At 49.4% G+C, this 9,502-nt stretch overlaps 2 long non-coding RNA genes across 2 annotated transcripts; both read left to right on the forward strand.

The window, feature by feature from the left end:
* Positions 1 to 7,801: 7,801 nt before the first annotated feature.
* Positions 7,802 to 8,247, forward strand: LOC123485763. Its single transcript, XR_006659141.1, has 3 exons — positions 7,802 to 7,924; positions 8,049 to 8,139; positions 8,230 to 8,247. It is a non-coding gene; the product is annotated as an uncharacterized LOC123485763 (long non-coding RNA).
* A 363-nt stretch (positions 8,248 to 8,610) lies between these two features.
* On the forward strand, positions 8,611 to 9,119 carry LOC123485764. The gene is made up of 3 exons (XR_006659142.1): positions 8,611 to 8,643; positions 8,735 to 8,906; positions 9,040 to 9,119. It is a non-coding gene; the product is annotated as an uncharacterized LOC123485764 (long non-coding RNA).
* The last annotated feature ends 383 nt before the right edge of the window (positions 9,120 to 9,502 follow it).

Consider the following 9,502-nt stretch of genomic DNA (forward strand, 5'->3'; position numbering starts at 1 on the left):
TGATGAATAATTACCACTGCTTTGTTGTGTTTGGTAATGACGTTGGTGGAGGAAGATTGCGATGGAGAAGAATACAGATATTGCTAGGTAAGTTACATCCGCTTTTCAACACCAAACCAGTATTTTTAACTTTACATAATTTTAGACAGCTTCTCCTCGCCCTTCCTCCTCCCCCTCGCCCCCCCCCTTCCTCTCTTCGCCCTTCCGATGTCAAGGTATAGCTTTAAGTTACGAAGTTCATGCGGAACCTCTTTGCAGCATTCCGCATCAGCCAGCTAAATTAGCTGTGTTCAGATGGTTGACAGTAATAACTGTTACATATACCCATGGAATATGCGTTTGATATTTTTGTGAATGGCTTGCTGTTTCATATGGCTAGTACAGGTAACGTTAATTTAGTTAATCAGTTCAAGCTTGAAGGACAACGACTGCTTGGCATGAATGAGATTGCTATTGGGCATGTGTTAGCTAGTTGCAAATCAGTATCGGTAACTGTTTTCTTTGTGTTGCAATATTTTCTAGAATGAAGTGTAGAATGGAAATAGTAAAATAACGTATTAACAACAAAACATTTATACAGATAGTATTGTTAGCTAACGCTATTGTATAGCTTCCTAGGCTTCCTTACACTAACGCACAGTTTTTTATAAAGCTATATATAACGTAATGTTAGCATGCTTGATAGTTAGCCAGCTAATGTTGTTATAAAACCATAACTTAGATCACTGATTTGCATGACGGGTTTGTTTAATATTGCTTAACCATTTTAATGGTTAGCTACTGTTCGAACTAAATGTGGCTAATGAGCTAGCTAACTTTGACACATAGCTATTATTTGCAGCTAATGGGACAATGTGCCTCTAAACTTGAACTAGCTTCACACCCATTTGCTGCAGAAAATGGCAGCTTAACGTTACATTCAACCAGCACAACTTTGTCTACTTCAGCCTTTGTAATTGCAGTGTAACGCCTAAGTAATGCATAGTGCAATGCGTATGGTACTACTGAGATAAATGGAGTAGTTTTAGCTAACGCTAGTTGAACCAGCACTAAAATGATGATTTTGAATATATATTTTTTTGTTAACAGAGGCAAAATGTTGCTGGGTTAGGCTCGGGGAAGAGCAGAAAACTCAAGTTGAGCTGATATCTCATCAGTGTATGAGCCCTCTACTCTACCGGGTTACCACCTTTAATGTGTTTCACTATCTTCCACTTGCTGACTCTCTCTCTCTACTCAGCCTCCAACGAGGTCCACCCTGTCCCTGCTCTGCCCGGCTCTAATTACTCTGCCAGCTGCGCCTGCATTACCCACTAACCTCCCCCAGTATTTGAAGTCCCGTCTTTCAGCTCTCCTTTGTCAGATCGCCATGCAAAGCTTCACACCCGAACCTGTGTGCTCGGGTTGTCACCCTTGTTTTGTGACCCCGACCTGCCTGATTCTTGGATACTTTCTGCCCCAGGAAAACCAGACCTGCTTTACATATATCCTGACTAGAAAATCTGACAGCCTTCTGCCTTGCTACAACTATTGGATTTCCCTTGAACTGTAATGCGGGCTTGTTTCATCCGCCCTGTGTCTGTAGCTCCCCAGGACTTCTGAACACTAACCACCACGCCATGGGACGCATGGCTGCCACTGGGGCAGACAACATTGGAGGGATAACCCCGGAGCCTCTCACTCACCTCCCTACTCCCTTTCCCCTTAAGTTAATAAACTTCTGGTAGTGACGCAATTGGGGTCCTCGTGTCGCCTGTCTGAACCGGGGACAGTACGATTGACATCATGGATCAGCGCACACTTCCCCCGAATGGAAACCGAAGAACCTGAGCAACCCACCCGCCATATGCTAGCGCCCTGGACACACACTGAGAGAGAGCTAGCCGCATGAGCCGGGCGCACTATCACCCTCTGCTTCAGGTGGCCACCAACAGCATCAGCAGTTCCAGCAGCACCAGCAGCAGTCCCAGCAGCAGCAATCAATAACTCGCCAGGATCATCAACCTCACCAACCTTACCCCAGCCAGTCTGCCCACCAGCCCTGCCTCCGAGTTACCTGCCCCGGTCATTTCAGTCGCTGCCCCGGAACCCAAGATGGTAAACCCCGAGCGGTTCAACGCGATTCTACCCAGGTCGGCCATTCCTGACTAGCTGCGACTTCAGTTCTCCTTGCAGCCAAGGACCTTCGCCACGGAGGGGGCTAGGGTCGGGTATCTGCTCACTCACCTGACGGGGCCGAGCTCGACTCTGGGGAACAGCAGAGTTCGAACGTCAAACCCCCGCATGTGCAACCTTCGACCTGTTTGCGAGGAGATGCTGAAGGTGTTTGACCTGGATTCACCAACTGCAGAGGCGTCTCGTGAACTGTTCAGTACCGACAAGGCAGACGTACGTCGCAGACCATTCCATCGACTTCCGAACCCTGGCAAGACGAAGTTCTTGGAACACACCATCATGTAGGACGCGTTCTTCCATAGCTTGGCTGACTATATCAAGGACGCAGTTGGTCTCCCATGAACTGCCTTCCACTCTTGATGAAGCCATCGCACTGACTGTCCGGATCGACAGAAGGATACAGACCCGCGTCGTGAGAGGGGGCGCCAAGGTCCACCAACTACCGGCATTCGGAGAGATCCGACTGGGCTCCTGTCAGCTACTGCCACTCACCCAAGTCAGCTTGATCAGTCTGAGCCTATGGAGATTGGGCGAGCCTCTCTCACTCCTGCAGAGCGCCAGCGCCGCTTCACCTCAAACCTCTGCCTCTTGTGGAGGTGATGGACATCGTGTGGTAACCTGCCCTTTAAAGCCGAAGCTCACCGGGCATAGGGGGAGTCCGGTTGAGCTCAACCGACATCCAGTCCTCCGACCGCAAACCCCTGCTGCAAGACCTCCGCCTCTCTGACTCTACTCACACCCTGGCTGCTCTGGTGGATTCTGGCGCCGAGAGCCAACATAATGGACATCAAGCTGACACGCCAACTGGGACTGGAGAACCTCCGTTTGACACCTCCTATTCCTGCCCGGCACTGGACGGATACTTACTCGGATCGGTCACTCATGTCGGTCTTGATGGGTCTGTCCGAAACCATCAAGAAACTATCCAGTTTCACCTGCTCCCCCTCTCCAGGCCAACCCCCTCATCCTGGTTACCCATGGCTCCGCCCGGCACAACCCTCAGCTCGACTGGGTGACCGGGGTGATCAGGGAGTGGGGAGAGGACTGCCACCGAACCTGCCTGCCTGCCGCCCAGCACACCCCTCGGCCAGTACCTACTAACTCCGCCCCTGACCTCTCCCATGTCCCAGAATGCTACCATGGTCTCAGAGAAGTGTTTAACAAAGCAAGAGCCACATCTCTGCCCCCTCACCGACCGTACGACTGTGCCATCGACCTCCTCCCTGGAACAGCCTCCAAGGGGGCCGTCTTTATTCGTTGTCTGCTCCTGAAAGAAGGTCCATGGAGGACCACATCAATGACTCTCTGTCCACAGGATTGATCCGTTCATCTTCATCTCCCAGGCTGGTGCTGGCTTCTTTCTTTGTGGGGAAGAGGGACGGATCTCTTCGCCCCCTGCATCGACTACAGTTGGGACTCAACGACATCACAGTGAAAACCGTTACCCTCTCCCTCTGCTCACCTCTGCTTTTGAGTTGCTCCAGGGAGCACTGTTTTTACCAAGTTGGATCTCAGGAAACGCTTACCACCTAGTGCGGATCCGGGAGGGGAGATGAATGGAAGACCGCATTCAATACACCAACAGGCCACTACGGTATCTGGTTATGCCTTTTGGCCTCACCAATGCTCCTGCTGTGTTCCAGGCTCTAGTGAATGATGTACTGCGGGACATGTTAAACAAGTTTGTCTTCGTTTACCTGGATGACATCTTAATCTACTCCAGAAACCTGTCTGAACACACCCGCCATGTCCAGCAAGTTCCTTCATCGTCTTCTGGAGAATTCCTCCTACGCCAAGGCAGAGAAGTGTGAGTTTACGTCAAGACAGTGGCTTCCTGGGGTACATAGTGGCAGAGGGAAGTATCCAAATGGATCCTGCCAAAAGTATCAGCAGTCACGTCATGGCCAGTTCCGGAGAACAGAAAGAAGCTGCAACAGTTTCTGGGTTTGCTAACTTCTATAGAAAGTTTATCCGGAACTACAGTACCGTTGCTGCCCTCTCACTGCTCTAACCAGCACCAAGCAACCCTTCACCTGGACCCCAGCAGCCGACAAGGCCTTCAGTACCCTCAAGGTAAGGTTCACCTCCGCTCCCATCCTCCAGATGCCTGACGGGACCGGCAATCATTGTGGAGGTGGACGCCTGGATGTGGGAGTTGGTGCTGTGATTTCTCAGTGGGCTGCGGAGGATAGGAAGCTCCATCCCTGTGCCTTTTTCTCACGTCGGTTGTCCCCTCTGAGTGCAATTACGACATAGGGAACCGAGAGCTGCTGGCTGTGAAGCTTGCCTTGGAGGAGTGGCGTCACTGGCTGGAGGGGTCCACCCATTCCAATTCTGTTTGGACCGATCATAAGAACTTGGAGTACATCCGACGGCCAAACGGTTGAACTCCAGGCAGTCCCGCTGGGCCCTGTTCTTCACCAGGTTTAATTTCACTCTGTCATACCGGCCTGGATCACGCAACACCAAGCCCAGACGCCCTCTCCCGTCAATTCCAGAAGGATGACAACCCCCTCCAAGGATCCTGTGTCGATTCTGCCAAGTCCCTGCATCGTAGCAGCTCTGACCTGGGCTGTTGAGGAACAGGTGCTGGAAGCTCTCCGTAACCAGCCCGGTCCAGCACTTGCCCAGCTGACCGCCTTTTGTCCCCGGGAAACCTAAGGTCCCAGGTCGTTCAGTGGGGACATGACTCCCGCCAGCTTGTCACCCTGGCTCCACCCGCACTTACAACCTGCTCGCCCAGAGGTTCTGGTGTGACCCGCTCTGAGAAAGGATGTACGGGAATTCGTCCAAGCCTGCCCCATCTGCAACCAACACAAGTCGTCCTGCCAGCCCCCCAGCCGGGATTGCTGCAGCCCCTGCCTGTGCCAGACGTCCCTGGTCTCACATCGCCCTTGACTTTGTCACGGGCTGCCCCCTCAAGGGGCAAGACCGTCATTCTCACCATAGTTGACCGATTCAGCAAGATGGCACACTTCATTCCCCTCCCCAAGCTCCCAAGCCAAGGAGACCGCCCAGGTGGTCCTGGAACACGTCTTCGGATCCACGGACTGCCAAGAGGATGTAGGTTTCTGACCGTGGTCTACATCCTCCTCCGCTTTTTGGAAGGAGTTCTGTCACCCTGCTGGGAGCCACAGTCAGTCTGACTTCCGGATTCCATCCCCAATCCAATGGGCAGTCAGAGTGGGCAAATCAGGAGCTCGAGAAGGCACTGCGATGCATGACTTCACGCAAACCCCCACTCCTGGTCGCAGCAATTGACATGGGTGGAGTAACGCACACAATTCTCTGACCTGCTCTGCCATCGGTATGTCCCCTTTCCAATGTGTTTATGGATACCAGCCTCCTCTATTTGCCAGTCAGGAAGGGGAGGTTACTTGCCCATCTGCACTTGCGTTTGCCCGTCGATGTCGCCGCACCTGGTCACAGGCCCGAGCCACATTTCTCAGATCCGTTGCCAGCTACACTACTGGGGCCAACGGCCGGAGAATCCCTGCTCCCACCTACCATGTTGGTCAAAGGGTGTGGTTGTCGTCAAGGAACCTGCCACTCAGGTGGAGTCGCAGAAGTTGGCACCTCGGTTCATTGGCCCATTCCCTATCATAAGAGTGATTAGCCCAACTGCTGTCCGGCTCCAACTGCCCTAATTCCATGAGGGTGCACCCACTTTCCATGTGTCTAAGATTAAGCCCATTCATGGAGTCCGCTGGTCCCTGCTGCGCCTTGTCCTCCTCCTCCACGGCTCGCGCGATGGTGGTCTGGTTGGCACCGTCCGCCGCCTGCTTCGGTCCAGACGGAGGGGTAGGGGTCTCAGTACCTCATTGACTGGGAGGGCTATGGACCTGAGGAAGGACCTGGGTGCCAGCTAGTCGGATTGTGGATAGGACTCTCATCACCGCTTCCACCAACGGCATCCTGATCAACCTGCAATCCGTAGGGGCCGCCCCAGAGGGATCTAACGCCTGCCCGCCGGCTTCTGTCCTGTGCCTGATCCTGTCTCGGGACCTGTCCCATCTCCCGACCACGGCCCTCCGGCTTCCTCCGAGGATGAGGGCGTTCGCTCGGCCCGTTCGGGAGGAGTTTCTAGCCCTCCTCCGGCTCCTCTCCCGCCCGGCGTGGTGTTGCTCTTGGGACTTCTGGGGGCCGCCTTGGGGGTTCTGTCATGAGCCCTCTCACTCCACCGGGTTACCACCTTAATGTGTTTCCACTATCTTCCACTCTGCTCATCTCTCTCTCTCTACTCAGCCTAACGAGCTCCACCTGTCCCTGCTCTGCTCGGCTCTACTCACTCTGCCAGCTGCGTCTGCATTACCCACTAACCTCTCCCAGTATTTAAAGTCCCGTCTCTCAGCTCTCCTTTGTCAGATCGTCTGCAAAGCTCACACCCCGGAACCTGTGTGCTCGCGCTTCTGGCTCACCCTTGTTTTTGTGACCCCCGGACCTGCCTGATTCTTGGATACTCTTCTGCCCCAGGAAAACCAGACCTGCTTTCTGCCATTACGACTCCTGACTACTCTTCGACCCCGGTAACTCTTGACCAGCCTTCTGCCTTGCTACAACGTATTTGGATTTCCCTTGAACTGTACTTCTGCCTTTGTTTCATCCGCCCATTGTGTCTGTGTTTCCCTCCCCCAGGACTTCTGGACCACCAACCACCGGCGTCATCGGACGCACTGCCACTGGGGGCACAGACTCCAGCACATTGGACGGGACAACCCTGGAGCCTTCACTCACTCCTACACCCTTTTCCCTTAAGTTTTAATAAACTTTCTGGTGTGACGCAATTGTGGTCCTCTTTGTCGTCTGTCTGAACGCGACATGCTTTCTTGAAAGAAGGTAGGTATAATAGGTTAAAGCAATACATATCACCCTAATGACAAAATAATACAGCATTAAGCTATTATCTTATGATATCTATTTAGGTCTATAGTCATTTCTGCTGTGCTTTATATTTTCAGTAACATAAAATCAGGTGCAGATCCTTGTCTTTCATCATTTTGTGAACACATGAGGCAACCTTAAGTATGAACTTGGATTCTTGTGAGAAGGGAATGCATGTTTTTCTTTTGTTCTTCTTTTTTTTAACAGTGTGTCTAAAATTCAACATACCAGAAAGCAGAGAGCCAGACATTAAGGTGTATGACCAGTCTGACACAGAAGTTGACTCAGATGTTTTTTGAAGAATTAGTAAAGGAGTCACCTGGAACTTTCAGAATCATGCTGGGCAATGGACTTGGTATTCATTCATTCAATTAGTTTTTAGTTTAAAGGCCAGAATGAGAACCTTTATTGTCTTAAAAAATAACAGTTTATTGTAATATGTTTCTATGTTTTGCACAAATTTCATAATGAACAGATACCTCTCATTCATCATCATGCTCAGGTACATCTGATGACACCATCATTCTGAATTTCACTGTGTGTGACGATGTTGAAGAAGGTAGCGGCTGGCGAAGGAAGCCAGCCTAAAAGGCCATGCCACATAAACTATGAGGCAAAAAGCAGTAAGTGGTGAACATTGCTGTTAAGTCCAATCTGAATGTTGTTTCATCATGTGACAGCATTACATATTGTTTTACAATTACGGGAAAGCACATTTCTTTCCACCTATAGCTGATTGAAAAATCCTAACATCAAAGCCTGGTGGTGAACGCATTATGCAAGAGTATGGAAAAACCAAATCTCTGACAGATGCCACCAGAAGACAGATGATCAACATACTTGCTGCTGAGATGACAGAAACACATGGGTAAGCATTAAGCATATAGATGGGCTGTAAAGAAACATTGTTATTATTTTCCGGTTATTAATTATGTAAAATGTGTTGTGCAATATCAATTCAGTGTGATGTTAACTTTGAATTCATATGCTAGGACATCCCCCAAAAGTGTCAGAGTGATGTATGCACAGGGGATAGTAGCTTTGTTTCCCTATCTAGAAGACCCATACTCACAACATGGATATGTAAGTAAATGGGTTATTGCAACATTATGCACATATTCACTCTATGAAATGGGAATAGTACTCCTTTATAATTTATTTATAATAATATAGGATCATTACTACGATCCGAGAGTGGTTCCGGATACCTTGCATGGCAATTGAAGACCATACAAAGAAAAACAGCAGAGGAAAGAGGTGCCTCAGTCAGCAAATCTCCTAAAGGTATGTTTTCTGATCAGTGACATGTAATTATAATGGTGACCTGTGAATTGTACAGAAAGGATTTCTTAACACTGTATTTTGTCTTAAGTTGGTGGGCCAGGCCGTGATCGTCAGCCCTTCACCTATGACAGAGAGCCATCTGATGAGGATGTGGAAGCAGCTATTGCTGTTTTGAGACACTCTGCTGATGAAAACACTGTCCGTGAGAAGATGAAAATGACCTTCATATATCGGCAAGCAATGGTCAACGATGAAGCCAAATCATCAGATGTCTTCCCAAGATTTCTGGACACACCAGGACTGGTATGACAACTTAATTCACTGCATCACCAAAAATATCCAATGAAGAATAAGGTAACACTCATTATTTCTGTCTTTGTGTGTTACATTGCAGATAGAACAAGATTTCAGACTTCTGTTTGGTGAGGCCACAGCCAACAAATTCTTGGAGAAGTGGCCAACCACTTTCAAAGCAAAAGTAATAAAGGAAAGCCATGGACTTGTATCCACCACAGAACTCTTGGATTTGATGCGCAATGCTGAGTCAGCTGCTGAAGTTGAGAATGGTATGAATGAACTGTTTTACTTTTTATGTGGATAATGTAGGTGTGCATTATATGTCCATAATGGTGCAAGTTGTGAATAAGAATGTTATGCTACGGCACAATGTTAACCAGGTTTTTATTTACTTATTTGTAGGCTGGGACAGTGACATGTCTGCCATCTTGCTGCTGCTACATTTGCTACCACCATCTGCACAAGGTAGAAAGAGGCCGGGGAAAGATGTCTGCATATCAAGCTGTAGATCAGCTCATCAGATTTCAAAAGGTATGCTTAACAGTTGTTTAAAATATATATTCCATCATCTCAATCTTGTGCACAGTTTGAGGTGATCTTATCTATTGTCAGAGGTTAGTCACCAAAACAATTCTGTTGAATGTGTTTTTTTTGTAGGTTGGAACCAGTGTGCAGCAGCATCTTGACAACATCACCCAAAGCAGTCAGCCCTACCTTCTCGCCCAGGGATCCACACAGAGCAGCATTCACTCCTACTTCATTGTGGTTGACAAGCATGCTCTTCCATGCAAGGCAACAGGTTCAGTAGGAGCTTGACCGAAGTCTTTAAAGCCCATTGCGTATTTGGTACGTCATACAGTTCTTC

Source organism: Coregonus clupeaformis, unplaced genomic scaffold (genome assembly GCF_020615455.1).
Source record: "Coregonus clupeaformis isolate EN_2021a unplaced genomic scaffold, ASM2061545v1 scaf0841, whole genome shotgun sequence".
In the NCBI taxonomy this organism is placed as follows: domain Eukaryota; kingdom Metazoa; phylum Chordata; class Actinopteri; order Salmoniformes; family Salmonidae; genus Coregonus; species Coregonus clupeaformis.